Source organism: Tetrao urogallus (genome assembly GCF_951394365.1).
Source record: "Tetrao urogallus genome assembly, chromosome: 8".
NCBI lineage: Eukaryota > Metazoa > Chordata > Aves > Galliformes > Phasianidae > Tetrao > Tetrao urogallus.
Window position 1 is genome coordinate 11,416,330 of NC_136821.1, and position 16,331 is coordinate 11,432,660.

Here is a 16,331-nt window from a genome sequence, read left to right on the forward strand (position 1 = left end):
TTCACACTCCATAATCTCCAATTTCTTGCCATATTTTATATTTCCATTCTAAAATCTTATTTCTATTTTTCACCTTTTATTTCTTATGCTATATTTTGCTGTTATCATATGATTTTGAAAGCCTAAATAATTTGTTTACATAAAGCTCTGTAGTTATATTTAAAAATCTGGCAGAAATGCTGGCATTTGGATAGCTTGGGTATATAAATAGGGTTTTGTCTTCAATAAATTCTTGAGCCTTGCATGTACAAAATAGAACACATAGGAAAAGTTAAAGATCAGCCAAAAAGCAGAATTTACATTCAGTTAGAGAATGTAGTAATTTGGGCTGCACATAATGGGAACCTACTAGTAATTTATGCACATGTCCCCATAATTTCAGTATCTCCCAAGAAGACTGCAGCAATTTTCTTGTTTGCTTCCAATCCACAGGTTTTTTGTGTAGGTGTGTTTTAATGCCTTTTCCCATTTCTGGTGTACGTATCTGCATGAGAATATGTACAATTATCATCTTTAAAAGGCTAACTTAAGCTTCTGAGTTTTAAATGCAGCTCTCAAAGGGATAGCTAATTTATACTTCATTCCTTGACTGTTAACTGGATTGGGAAAATAGAAGTAAAACCAAATTATTTTTGCCAACTGATTGATTTTAGAAAATCTTACACCAGCCAATATGCAAATTTCTTAATGAAAACCATCCTGGGAATTTATTAAACCGTTCATACTGAAGAAATTACTTTCATTTACATTGAAAAGTGAAATACTCTATCTTGACCTATATATGTGCTTGCCAAGATTCTATCTCCACCCTACTCAGTGTCTTTACCATGCTATCACCATGAAGAAGAGCAATTTCTCCTCTTTTTTTTTTTTTTCTTTTTAATAAAAAGGCAAATAATAGGCACTGCCAATAGCCATTGTTGACCCAAGTCAAAAGTGTTTGAAATTAATTTATCCGCTTTGGATGGTGTATAAATTTCTCATTACGAGTGTCAGTGATGGACAAGAAACCATTCCAAAAAATGTATTGGGTATCATGCCAAACTCTGTAATCAAGGTCTCTTGCAGAGACTCTGGAGTATACAAAGGGTTTCACACAGTCAGGAGCGTTAGCTATGCATGCTTTCCCGTTGCCTGGGCTCAGCCAAATACGCTGTGAGAACAACACGTATATACACTTTGTTTTATTATGCCTTGCAGATGCTTTTTTGTTTTATATTTCAAGCTTTGTCAAGTCTAATGTTTGTTCCTGCTTCGTCCTTCAGCCCTCCCCTCTTACCCCTGCCCTCCCCCAAATTTCAGAACAGCTTCCTAGACAGACCTGGTATCGATTACATAAACTGACTTTCTTGGAAAGTAAAGCATGTGTGTGGTGGGGAGGAGGAGGGGGGCGGGATGGAATTGGGATTTCTTCTACTTGCAACCGAAAATGGCAGCCGTTGAACAGATCTGGTCAATGACAGTAAGAGAATAAGCCCAGCAGAAAGTGGTAATATATTGTGTTACACTTACGCCAACTTGCCAAGTCAAGTTCTTTTTCTCAAGCGCATGTACAGTTTGTTCTTGCTATCCTCAGTTAACTCTGCTCTCTGAATAGAGGAGATGGGAACCGCTCAAAGGCCACAATAGCATGTTCTACTTAAGGTTTCCTCTCCACACTAACCATTGTGGATAGTACCCTTTATAAGTACAGTCAAACGCTCTTGAATAAGAATGCTCTCATTAACAATATGAAGCAAAGTTTTCTTTACCTTGCAAGAATTCTGTAAAATCTCATTTTCCTTATTACAGGCAAAGTACCTGCTGCTAAAAAGCAACATAAACTTGGCTCGATTTCCTTGAACAAATTTGAAGCTTCCTTCAAAACTAGCAGCAAAAGAGCATCAAAATGACAATATTGTACAAGAAATGCATCAGGAATGACTGATTAATTTAAGTTTCTATGGGAACGTGAAAAATGACATATTGGATCAGACGAGTGGCCTGTTTAGTCCAAGATATTGTCAACTAATATTGCATACTGCAAGGTATTCCATACTGTGAAGGTTTAGAGACCCATACCAAACACCTGCCACCAAAACCCTAGAAAGCACAGGTAGGGCAGCTTAGTTCAAGACCAAAGCTCAGATGAAGCTCTGAGGCAGGTGGGCTGAGATTTGTAGTTGGGATATGAGAAAAATTACTGGCAATATTGCTAGAACAATTTCCATTTGATTATTATTTTTTTAATCACTCAACCTTGGTAGCACTCCTTTCTCAAGCTGAGCTTTCCAGGCAGGGGAATGTGCCAAAGGATGGGTGGTTTAATGTCAAAATTTGATCCAAATTTTTTTAGATTTTTTTGGTTTGTTTTTTAAATAAGGAACATAACAAACAATCTTTAATATTATGCATTATAACATTATGAAGAAGACTAATAAAGGCATTATTTTCTTCTTTACCAAATACTGCTTAGAAATATACATACAAATTTTTACCAGGGCAAGGGTTTTTTTTTAAATTCAATTAGCTAATCGAAGAGGACAGCGATTAAGTCAGTCAGTGATGTATATTACAGAGCTGTCTTAAAATCTAATCTAATATAAAACCAGCAACAATATACACAAAACACAAAATATTATGGGATACAAAGGTAAAATAACACAGTGAGGCAAAATAATAGGAAGAGCAGCACCATCTGCAGAGAAAAGGTGTCTGAGTCCCTACTACTGCCAATCAGTGTACTTTCACAAGACATGACAATTTCATTGTTTTCCTACCAGACTGATTTTTTCCTCACCCCAAAGGATTTCGTTCCTAAAAACTGCCCACTGCAAAAAGTCCATCATCAAGTGCTTGTGTGCCAGCAAGTGGGGACATTATGTTTCATCATTGCGAACGCCACTTGCGAGTGTTTACCCTTGGGTTCATCTAAGCAACTTTTTGTCTGTAAAACTGACAAACTAAATATAGCATCTCAAAACACATGAAAACAGAATTTGAACAGGAAGAATTTCTTCGAGAAACTACAGAATATTTTTACTACAAAATGTCAGTGGTCGATTCTTTCCTGCTACATAAGTCTCCTGCAGATCTTTTTCATTTATGAGAGTGATAACCTAAGAAATTTGATCAAAAATGCTTTTAAAGGATGTATTGAAACTAAACTCCACAGAAAAAGGCAAGGAAGACAGACTGAAAATAATTTTTAGCAGCAACCTTAACCTCTGTAGAGATAGTCAATCTTTTAATTACATCACCATATACCATAAGAACATATTAAACAGCACTAAGCATTAGGAATAACATAGAATAATGATAATGAAGAGGCTGGCACAGTTTGCCCATCCACATTTGCAATTAAATTAACTTTCTAGTTAAGCTAATTGTTTCTGGCATGACAATATGGAGCAGTCAGTTAAGACACAATTTCTTTAATCACACTCTGTTTTCCTGTGTCGAACCAGAAATTGATAGAATTAAAGGCTGGATTCTGTGCAACGTGGCATTTTGTCTTGGCACAAGCACAGTGGTGCTGGCTGTGGATCTCCCTGAAATCTAGAAGATTCAACTGCCCTCCTTTGAGCCCCTCTGCTATCCACCCAAACATGGAACAAAACTGAATGATTTCCTGGAAGCACCTTTGGCCCATGAGGTTACCCATCAGCAATATGGAAGCTGAAGAAGATGGTAGGGAGGAGGGCAAAGTGAAAAACAACAGGAAATTGTAAACCAACACTTTCACCTAACAAATTTTCATTTTCAGGATACTCTGAACCTGGCACCTAGCCATGGCCATTTCCATGCTCTACTGACTTCCTGGAGTTCATGAAAAAAACTCAGAGCAGTGTCCTTGCCGCATCCCACAGGCCTGGTATTCTGTATCCTCACCAGTTAGTTCTTTCTTTTATTGTTACCATAACACCAAAGCAGCAACTCCACAGATGCATCATTTCTAATCCCAGGAATTCCTGGTCCAAAGGTCATTTTGATCAGGTTTAAGAGCACAGGTTAAGGACTACATTTACGCAGCTAAATTTTACAGTGGGAACACTAAACCTTTGCCTTCAGTCAAGGAGTTGTCATCCATGTAAAGCTAGCAATTAGCTATCATGCAGCACCTCCAGACCAATAGATACTGAGACCAGTTACTTGAGTACCTCCAAAAGGTGTTTGTATCGTTATGCGTGATGACAATATTGCACAGGAAAATGTAGCACTGAATTATGCCCCATGTCTGGCTCAGCTGAGTCCATAAGTGCTTTTGACAGTTCAGATTTTAGCAGCCCTACTGGAAGTAAAATATTTACACATATTTGTTGAGAAGGGATTTGAAGTTTGACTTCACAGTTGCCCTAAGACACGGCTAAGAAGAAAGGAAAAAATGTAGGTTGGAAACAATGTCTAAAGTGAACTTTTTCTCCCATTTTAAGTAAAATCCACTTTAGTCTTTTCCACATCTAGTTGATGCCGGGTAGGAAGAAAGAATCTGTCAGTTTTTCTGAACTGATGTGTTTTAGTAAAGTAAAAAAATAAGAGCTCTTGCTCCTGCTGCTTATGAATGATCTACAGCAAAGAAAAACCTATTAAGCCCTCCATTTTAGAGACTTCATGTTCTCCAGCCAAATTTCACTATCAGTCCTTTAGGACAAAAATGGAGGGACAAACAGCAACAAGAGGGCCACTTGAGGAGTTCAGCTACGTTGACTTTAAAACTCTTCTTAAACACTGCATACAGCTTCCCACCTCTCCCTGCAGCATACACACTCACCATAGGAGCCTGCATCCATATGGCAGTAAGAAGTCATCACAGAGAGGTTGACAAAAACTTACTGAAATCATTGCATTTAAGAATTGCTTTTTATTTCTGCTATGTACAAATAAACATTAGGATCCTCTATTGAGCCAAATAACCAAAACAATGGGAGAACAACCAAAACATAAACATATGGTAAGTCTGGAATGAAAATAAACCCGGGAGCCTGGATGGTTAGGACCTTGATTGGTAACAGAATGCTTGTTTTGGATGTTTGTGGGAGAATCACAAATCAAAAGCCAGAACGAAGCATCAAAAAGAGCCACAAAAGTATCAACAACTTGACTTAAAGATAAACCCTAAGAAAGCTATTTGAACAGGTGCTGACTGGGAGAGATTGGTAGTTGTGAGGGAATTATCTCGTTTGATTCTACCTGGAGATACAGAGATCAGGACTTTGTAAACAAACAGGATTGCATCAAAGACAGGTGACTCAATCATCAATTACTCTTCGTAACATTCAAACTGTGTGCTTCCTATGGCAGGACTAAAGAGAGAAAGCCCCCTTGTTCTGGTTTCCAAGAACAAAGCCTGTGAGTTGGTATCTCTCTCTTGTATCAGGGCAGAACAAAAGGGAGCACACAATTCAAACATGTAAATCACAAGAGGAGTTAAAATAGCATCTGAAAACTTACTGGTAAAGACGAACCCTTATTAGAAAGTCAATGGCAAAGCGCCCAAAGAGACTAGGAGGTGCAGTTGGAACAGTTGTGGTTTGAAATAACATTGGAAATGTCTTAGAAAAGCTTCGACGAACTTGGAAGTTGCTATCTGATAAGCTGCAGAAAGGGCTCGGGAAACTGAAAAACGTCCTGAAGAATGAAAATGAACCAATGTCAACAATTGTAGCACTCCAAAAAGAAGAGAGAAAAAGAACTCTATTTGAGTTGAGTGGGAACAAAGCCCTCCCTGATACACTCAAATATCAGCAAGAACCTCAAGGGCAAATTGGCTATGAACCAGTTTTGCAGACACTCAGGTAGACTCAGAAATAAAGATCAGCAAAAGACAAAAAGATACTGTACTGACTGCAGAATTTACTATAGATCCTGAAGTTTTTCACAGCTGCATATTACAAAAGGAAACAGCTGCTGCAAACAGAAGACAACACCCACAATTTGCCAAGATCTCTAAAGCACAGCTCTGTATCTCAAATTCAGATCAGAAATTCTAATATGGTTAATGCCATTGTTACAATTTGAAGAAAAGTGAGGACTAACCCAAGCTTATAAATAAACAGAAATTGGCAACAGTGGCAACACTGAAGAAATGCAGTTGAGGTCATTACTGATCCTGAAGGAAAATAAATAAAGGAGAATGATTATAAATGCAGGGCTTTAAGAAAAGAGGATTTTACTACATATTCCAAACCAGAACCAACCACAAAGAGGGCGAGAGGGGAATCCCAAGCTGATCCAACTCAGGAGACTCAGGCACCAGCTTGTAGTTTCCGTATAGATCTTAACACGTACCTTAAAACAATAACAATAGCAGAAATAGAAGAAAGATAAGGGAATAGGTAAGATTCATTTTTTATTTTTTAATTTTATTTTTTGCAATGCTCAAGTCCTGCCTTTAGAGGCAGAAAATCCACCAGAAATTAGTCTGTGGCTGCTTTCCAGCAAATAAAAGATGAGGAGTGTTTGAATTTTGCTTTGAGATTCTAAATCTCTGGGGAACTTCAGCTGCTGAAGTTCTTCTGGATCTGGAGCAAGAGTAAATCTCTATTCATTTGAAGGGTTTTGACAATAGACAGAAGGAGATGGGGAAAGGGAGAAAGCAGTGACAAAATGTAGAACTGATAGATAAATATTAACTATAGAAAAACTAAGAAGGGGTGAGCACATGAACTCTCAGAAAACACATTGACTTTTAATCTGGCACCCTATCAAGAATTCAAACAGAAACTAGAAAGTGATTTTCTTTTGCTAGAAATTATTTTTATTCTGTACTTCCCTGTTTCAAAACACGAGTGATGCTGGGGAAGATGGCTACCCACCTAGCATCCTTCTTTTCCACAGCAAAGTGGTCAAGAAGTCATATGAGACATGGAAGAATCACGTCATGAAGTTATAAGAGATCCTTCAGCTCAGATTCTGAGTCCAGTTAAGAATAAAAAAAAAAAAAAAAAAGTGTCAGCATCAGACTGTAGAAAACAACACAAAGTTGTTTAGCATGTGCTAGTCTACTACCGTAAGAAAAAAAGTGTTCTAGATGCTGGTGAAAGCCCAATCTGGTTTACAACCCTGAATGTTTAAAGAAGTGGCTATTGGCAAGTGGAAGTGTATCCAGAGGGACAAGGAAAAAAAAAGTGCTTTCATAGTAGGACAAGGACTGTGGCAATTTAAAATGATGGCTTTTGGCTACTGCAATACCTCAGCTACATTTAAAAGTCTAAGGAAGAGAGTATTACATGGCATGCCTCTCTCAGCCTGTTTGTTATACCTAGATGATATCCTGGTGCATGCTAAAGTGTTGGAACAAGAACTGATACGTTTACAAATGGCTTGTAATTAGCTTAAGGCTGTTAGTCTGAAACTGAAAAGAAATGCTGGGAGTTCGTTTCAAAAAGAGGTAATTCACCTTGGGAAAAGCCAGTGAGGAAGGAAGCAAGATTTCCTTGGACTGGGAGAAGCTGCCCAGAGCTGCCCCTGTGCTGGATATAGGCTGGCTTTGGGAGGACGTTGTTTCTTTTTATGGGACTATCAATGTATTTTTCAGCATTGCACAATCACTGAGTGCATTAGGAAAAGAGATCATGTCTTGGGAACCCAAAGATAACCAGAAATGCAGCCCTCTATAGGTTCATAATCACCCAGGGCAGTGCCTCCTGCTGCCGTGGGATCATTACAGTGCTAATAATCTCTTGGGAAGCAAGAGATTTTATTTCCCCTTTTTCCGTGAGCTCCAGAGGAACAAATGTTCCTGCTGCACCCATTGAAAACGCATTTGTCATCTTCCCAAGAAGATGGCATAATATATGACATAAAACTAATTTGGTAAGCTTAGCCTCAGGGAGAGAAATTCCTTGAAACACCACACGGAGTTGGAGATGAGCTAGAATGCAGGCAACAGAAAAAGGGAATAAGAGAGAAAGGATAGGCCCAAACTCCATGCATCTGGAGAGCTTTTGTCTGCATTGGTGGCCATAATCAGATGCTGGGGGATGAAGAAGAACAGAGCAATGCAATTTGTTATTTCCCAGTCACACTTTCTGCTTCCAACTGATTCCAGCTTGAGGTTTCCTGACCCATATATAGTTTACATGCAGTTAGTAATTCTCAATGATTTTGTCTTTCATGAACTCAAATTGTGCAAACGTGTCACATCCTCAGTGTCATTTGGCAGTGAGCTCCGCTGGTCTACCACCCACTTTGTGGAGCCATTCAACACTTCAGAGTCTCCTTGCCTTCCTTTGAAGTTTTTTCCTATCCTACAAAAGCACTCAGAAATGAAAGGTCCAAAACGTGAGTGCATTCAAGGTGAACCTTGATATTCTTTGTACTGTCCTCAATTCTTTCCCTGGTATCTATTAACATTTCTTTAATCATTGTGAAGCACTGAAGATTTCACAGAGCTGTCATGTTCTCAGCACCTCGCTCCTTCATTGTACCAGTCAGCTCTGTTCCTACATCCTGTCATTATCTCTGGGGAGGGTGGGGGGGTTCTGTGTTAGTTGTTTTTGGTGGGTTTTTTTGTTTGTTTGTTTGGGTTTTTTTGTAAGTTTTTTTTATATAACTTGCACTACTATCAGACGTGATGAATACCACACAGCTGCATCACGATGTACTAGCAGAGAACACTGATCTCATATCCTTAAGCAAAAATCAAAGCTACCAGCCAATACTTGCAGCTGATTACCTGCTTCCTTGTTGTCTTCTGCAACCTTACTGTTTTTCAAACTGATCTCAGTTCTCCTATCTCTCCCCCAGGACTTTCGTTGGTTTTGGAGACTTTTCTATAGCAAGCAGTTCTTATTTTCTGCCTTCCAGTTCCTCAGCTCAACCTCCAGACCCAGTCTTTCCCAGTCGTACTCCACTTCTTGTTTCCTCACACATTTTCACTCAGATTTTCAGCAAGATCCTGTCTACTAAGCACCTGCATTGGGTAGTTCCTCTTTCACCAACACACTGAAGGAAAAGCCAGAATCCCCTCTCCACTCTCAGCTCTAGGATTTGGTGCCAATCTACTTCAGACCAGCTGCAGTCCATGTGTGTCAGCATGGCTTGGCTTTTGATGCTCTGATCTTGGGAGAAAGACCACAGAAGACAACTACTCAAGAGCATTCAAAGGACAGATGTCCATAAGGACAAAAATAAGGCTTAACACAAGAGAGCTCCTTTCTACCACTCTTCAAGAAAAAAATAATGACTGGCCCCAAATCAACCCAAAGCCAAGCATGTCTTGGTAACACAGACCTATTCAGAGAAAGTAGTGTTTTTCTACGTAAAAACACACTTGCTGTTCTCAGGCTTAAAACAACCTCTTTCTGTTCTGTGATACTTGGGGCACATTTGGCAGCTTCAGTGCTCCTTAGGTCAGTGGTTATTTATGGAGAAGAAAATAACAGCTACATATTACAGATAGCAAAACTGAGACAGATCTTGAGAGAGGAACTTGACCAGTACCACAGCAGACATTGGTAACGTGAATGAGAGCAGAACAGATGTTTTCCACACTTCAGACAAAAGAGACTGTGTATCCCCAAAACAATGCTACACTGAATGAATAGTGATGCTGAACACTTAGTGAACCTCAGACAATGTATTCTAGTCTTGAACTATAGAATGAGCAAATCAATATGCTAACATTAAAATATAATAAGAGGATAGCATGGATCAAGGAAAGTGATCTCCAGTTAACTGAATTGATATCACATCCACTAGAATGCAACGATACAGTATAGAACACATCCACAAGGCTCACTGAAGAAGGTATATAGCGTAATAAATTAATGCTGAGCTTTCTGACACCAGGAAAAAATACATAGTGTTAGGGAAAAAAATAAATGCATCTTCCCCAAATCCTACTACTCGTGTTTTCTTCCTTATACATGATCATGCTGCTTTTGATAAATTCTACCATAAGTAGCACTGCATGCAGACAACAAGAAAGCTTTTCAAAATCCAGACCCCGCCTGAATGTTGTGCTTCAGTCAGAGGTGTAAAAACACCCAAGGACATAATTTAACTAATGTAAGCACTTCAGGACTCCTAGTGAAACTGCTTGGAGTGGTGTATTCAGTTGTTTAAGGCTTTTTTTTTTTTTTTTTTTTTTTTTTTTTTTTTTTTTGTCACAGGCAAGATATATGTTTACATGGCAGACTTAATTGCTGTTTTCAGAGGACTAATGCTGTGTAAAATCATAGTCATCAATACAGCCATTTATTTTGACTATAATTAACAAATCAAGTCACAGCACGTTTTACTTATTTGCCAATCTGTTGAATATTCACACCGGCCCCAAGTCGCCTATTCATTTAGCAGTAAACATGTAGCCTAGCAACTGACTGTCAATATCAACAGTGGTTGATGAAGTTGTTAATCTCTGGAAGACTGACAGTTTAAGCCAAATTCTCCTATGCAAAACGCTCATTGTCTAAGCCTTACATTAGCCCACAAGGATATCTATGCTCAAAAGATACCACATCTCCTTCCACTATTAAAATTAAATGAAGTGTGCTGGAGGCAGGAAAAGGCTATATGCTTTGCCTGCCACACATGCTTTGCATGCGCCACAGCATCCAGCATTGTGTTTGCAGGATGTATTGACCATTGCTAATTTCCAAAGACAATTGAAGACACTTTTGCATCTGTTCATCATCATGAAATAAACCGTCATATAAGTGCACACAGCGCACCAGAATATTGATGAAGTCAGAAGAAACACAAATATCCCCTTTGCTATGCAAATCTGTGTTGGAATTACAAAAGAGAAAGCACATAGGTATGGATAAAGAGCTTTAATCTGGGGCACTGAGAATCAAAATCAGAGTGAAGGAATTTGAAAGAGGCACAAACAGATTGATTAGGATAACGAGACAAGAATACAATTTAGCCTGCAGTAAAACTCAACACACTACAATTGAACTCAACAATTTTCTAATCATTTAGTTGCACAGCTCAGAAGTTCCACCAACACAGTACGTGAAAGACACAGACAGGCAGACTAATTATCTGTAAATATACAGTGAGGAGTTTCAGAACAGCAGGAAAACCTATTGCTTTGTGCTGCCTGTGACAGGCTTGAGCTGCAGCACTCCACCCAAAGAAAGTACATCCCATCTTGCTTTGATATTGCCAGCCATGCCAAGCACAGTTAAAACACTTGAGCGTAAAGTCCGGGAACAGAAGTGCCAGAATGATATCACCCCTTCTCAAGTATTTATAGAAAAGAGATTGCTATTGTAAGCAGAGAATCTGGGGAATAGGAGAAAGTAGAATGCAGAAGGCTTAGAGAGACTACCTGTAGGACCTCTTGCTCCAAGAACCAGTAGTACTACCACCAGGACCCTGCAAGTGTCTTCCCTGAGCTATGCCAAAAGCCATCCATCCCCACAACTTCTCCATGGCAGCTCTAATTTCTTGATGAAATGGAACCATGTGCATCACTCCTGTCTGCATTCTCCCTGTGACTAACATCTTTTTAGAAGCACAAATGTACCCCAAACCAGACATACTTTCATGAAGAAACTGCAGGCAGTAAGCAGAGCTGTTACTCCATGTATCTTTCAGATTACATTGCCATTTATACTCATTTCATTGTTATTCGTTTATATTCATTTCACTGTTATTCGCCATCTCTGCAACAGCATGACATGGCCTCATGTTCAGTTTATAATCCACTATAGTCCACAGAGATTTTTCTGGAGAACTGCTGCCCAAACGGTTGATCCTCATTTTGCGTTCCTGCAGTTTATTATTTTTTGTTAATCTGTCATTACTCTGCTCTTACTTTACAGTTTCATCCTGTTCCTTCAGACCCTTTTTCTGATTTTTCAAGGCTGTTCTGAACTCTGAAGGCTTTGCAGTCCTTTTCACTTTCAGTCTTCTATAAATTTAAAGAACGTTATACATATTGCATCACTCAGGTCACAGTCTGATGAGAGCCAAGCCACAACTCCACAGAACCTCATTCAGTATATCCTTCTGTTTTGATACTCCTTCACACAACCAAAAATCATTCTCCAAAACTGTTTTTCAAGCCAGTTCTGTCTCTACCTAACACAGCATTTTCATCTAGTCTGGGTTTCCCTTGACACAGAAAATGTCATACAAGCCAATTTTAAAGACCTCACTACACTCAAGAGACATTATGTCAGTTGTTTCTTCCCTTCCCATGAAGTCCGTTACTCTGCTTCACAAGGAAATTCAAGAGCTTTGACAATTCATTCTTGACAAATTCAAGCTGGCAGCTATTCATTTCCTTGCTATCCTTCAGCTGCTTCTCTTTGGTTTGACATTTTTGTTCTAGAATTATGCTGTGGACTGAAGTTAATACTGATTGGTCTTGTAATTTGCTGGCTGCTCTGTTTTCCCACTTCTGCGGGAGCACACTGTGTTTGCTCTTTTCCAGCCTCTGGTACCTCATCTATCTCACATGAGCTCTCAAAGATAACACTAATGGCTCTGAGACTGCTTTAGGCAAAACTTTAAATATGTTGGAATGAAGTCACAGAATGAAGTCCATAACAACCAGGCAACTGAAAACATCTAATTCATCTCTAACTCCCTAACCTGTTCTTTTCTATTTTTTCGCCAAGATTTTGACCCATTTCCATTGGTTTTAATAGTTCTAGCAAAGTGAAAACAATCAGAATTTTAGTGGAGGTTCAATTGAAAGAAAAAAAAAATATTCTGAAATCTTCCATTAGCAGCTTGCTTTCTTTTCACTAAGCAAAGCAGTGATCACCATCCCAACTGCCCTCTTAAGATACTTTGAGGATGACTCCTCCTTACTTTGAAGTCTCAAACTAGTCGCACCTCAGTGTCTTTCCCTTCCCAATTTTGGCTCTACTTATCTTATTTTTGAGTGTTTATCCTTGGTAGTCTGACAGATTTCCACTTTGATATGTATCCTTTTTACCTGTGCAGAGCCTACTCTTCAGCCAAGCTGATCTTTATAGTAGGTTCATCTGTGCTTGTACAGTTATCTCATGTCTTTGAGGATCTGGCAGCTAATTTACCTTTACTGTCAACTCCAGAAAGATCTTAGCTATCATTCTCTGAAGTCCATTTTTATTACACGTTTTTTCTCTTCCATCTCTTCACAAAGATTATGAAATCTCATTTCATGCTCAATTTCACCCCGACTAGCCTATTACCTTCATGCTTTTAGCTACTTCCCCATTATTGTCCAAAATCAGATATAAAATAGCTCTTCCTCTGTGTGCTCTTTACGTTCTAATAGATAAAAAGTAATAAAAATCAAAACTAAAACAAAATGCCTCCTTAGAACTTGTAGAACTGTCCTTTTTCTATGTGTTTGGGGTTTTTTTTGTCCCCAGGAGAAATCTGCAAACAGATAGAACTTCATATGAAAATGAAATTCCTATGAACTTCAAAAGCAAACAAACAAACAAAAAAATTAAAAAAAAAAACAAAAAACATCTAGTCCATTTGATCTTCCTTGGTCAGTGGCTTGCAGTACATCATAGCCTCATTAATTCTGATGCATTTTCATCAAATCTCCTCCCTTACATATTTTAGAGCTTAAGATATGTTATTTCCTTTCCTCTGCATTCTCTATACAGCCATCTTTGTCAATCCCTGCTAATCTTCTCCTTCATACCCCTTGTTTTAAGGTACGCTATCAAATTCAAGATGCTTGACCAAAATTTTGCAAGCTTTAAGCTTTTATTCATTCTCACATAGCAGTGCCTTCCCCATCTGCCCTACATATGCAGAGCTCTCACAGGAGCACACTCTGCTACTTGCACCACTGTTCCCAGCTTACATGCAGCTGCTGAACTGTGGTCCATCTCTAAGGGCAGGTTCAGGTGTTTGTCATCACCTTGGCCTGAGCCTGAAATATACTCCATTGAGCTGGATTTAGGTCCTGTAGCATCTTCAGATTTATGTTCTGAGCATCTTCTGAAGCACATCAGAAGCACCCAGACTGGGTGGCTGTAGAAATGGTGAGATCTGTGTCAGTTTGCACTGAGTACGTTGTACCCCATCCCACTCAGTAATCCCCTCCCAGTGGAATGTGTGTCAGTGGGGCAGCTTGAAGCCTTGCAGAACCCCATGTGCATGAACCTCTGGGAAGAAAAGCAGTTGCCTAACTTGACCCTGGATATTTCCTCAAAGAGTTGTAGACCGAAACCACTGAAGCACATTCCATTCCCTTTAGCAGAGGCAGCTGACTGTGTGACTCTCCCTGGCCCCTACTGCCTGCTCCTTGCAGGGCTCAATGCACAACAGGGCAGTGTTTGTGTTTTTCTCTTACTGCATTACATCTCAGGTGAGCTGGTTACCTTGAACAAGTCTAAGCTACAGAAACACGTACAAGTATTTAGTTTCCTTTTTAATTCAGCTTATATCTGTGTATACTCTTCCTGTTATAAAACTTCTCTTAGCTGGAAACCAATGCAGTAGCTATCACATCTCCTTCCATACAAGAAGTTAGCACTTTTATTAGATATTCATTTACTCACTTAAAAGCTGCTCCGTTTAAAAACAATATCCTACCACCACCATCGCCGCCTGCATTTGTTCTTTTATATAGGTTATTCTTCTATGAAATATTCATTCAAGTGGGCGCTGCTATATTTAGAATGCAGAGAAGTGTTTTATGCACGTAGTTGCTTTTGTATTCTTGCAATGCAGGCAATATAAAAAATCCAGCACTCCCATTGTGCTTCAGTTCTAAGCTATGTATTTTGTTACATTCTAGCAAGACAATGATTTCTTGGGAAATGGCTTCTATTGAACCTGACACCAGTTAGGTGTCCAACTATCACATTCAGTTGTTTTTTTTTTTTTCCTTCTAATTACTTCACTTTAAAATTGGTGTTTAAATTGTTTAAGCAATTTAGCCAAGAAAAGAGGCCCTATCAATCTTTTTCATGTAAATCTCATCCTCTTCACTTGACTAGTAACTTACGCAATTACACTCTTGACGTAGTTTTTATGGTACACAAATCACACCAGCTTAAAATACCTAGTGTCTTTGCAACACTCATTTTAAGCTGCTAATAAATTCTTAGCATAACTTTTTAGCCATGTGAAGCTTTAACAGCTGAATTACTGCTTGACTCACTTGGCAGATAATTTTTTAAAAATTCACTGGAGAAGTATGGACAATAAAAATCTTCATCAAAAAAAAGTCTAATGTTTACTTAAATTATTTGAGGATGGGTGAGCGTCCTAAGGTTGTAAAATCTCTGTCTACTTATGTAAACTTCAGAGAAAAGGTAGATAAATACAAACTTCGAGTTCATTTATTACTTCAAGTTGCATTATTCTTTTAACTAATAATGAGCGTGAATTTTAAAGAACGGTATCATAATTCCCAATATATGCAACTGGAGGGGGAAACAATATTGGTAAGCAGCTGTTATTTTCATGAAATAGCAATATTTTGCTTCACAAACTACCAAGCCCCAAAGAGATTGAAGATCGCAAAATGAGTAACCAGACAAGCCAACAAAGAACAAGAAACCAGAACAGGTACATGAAGGCATCACAAAATCTAAACATAACACACATTGTTCATCTCCTCCATCTTTATGGTAGCTTGAGACTTATCTTCTGAACTCTTATTCTCTTGCATTTTCAACAAAAAGCTCAGTGAATTGGAGCAGCACCTGGAATTTCCTGTTTCTGGAAAAACAACTATTTGAAAAATAGACTTCAGACTTAAATACTTTCTGAAGCTTGTGTTAGTCCTTTATGCTTAGTTCTGATTATATTGGACAACTGTATTGAACTTTAGTATTACAGTAAGGAAAACCACCGTAAGGTTTAAATTCAGGTCCAAAACAGGCCTACAATAGCTGATTTTTATCCTCAACCTAAAATAAATAATACAATAGAAATACTGTAAAAGAAACTAGTGATACGTAAGTAAAAATGGAATAACATTCACTATTCCAACAGAAGGAATCATTCACATGGGCTTCATCATCTGCTCTCCAGAGAACATAAAACATTAAAGTCAGGAAGAAAAAGAAATACAAAAAGCTTTTACTTACCGATTCCCAAAACTGGGATAGATAGCCCAAAAAGAAAAGGATTAACGTGAAAAAAACATTTACAAACTACTACACTGATGGTTGTTCCTACCCTTGAAGGGCTCAGGCACTGAAGCTGCAAAGCCCAGGACAATGCCAACTCACTGGCACTCATGGTGGCCTTCCCTTTTAGACATGAAGTTTGTGCAACCCAAATCTCTTAAGAGCTGAAAGTAAGATTGTCACTTGACACACTCAATGCTTTTCCCTGCTTTACTGGGCACCTGTGATGAGCCCAGTACAGACAGCTTAAAAGGTACTGAACTTAGTGCTAGCTATCTAAACAATGCATTATTACAAAAC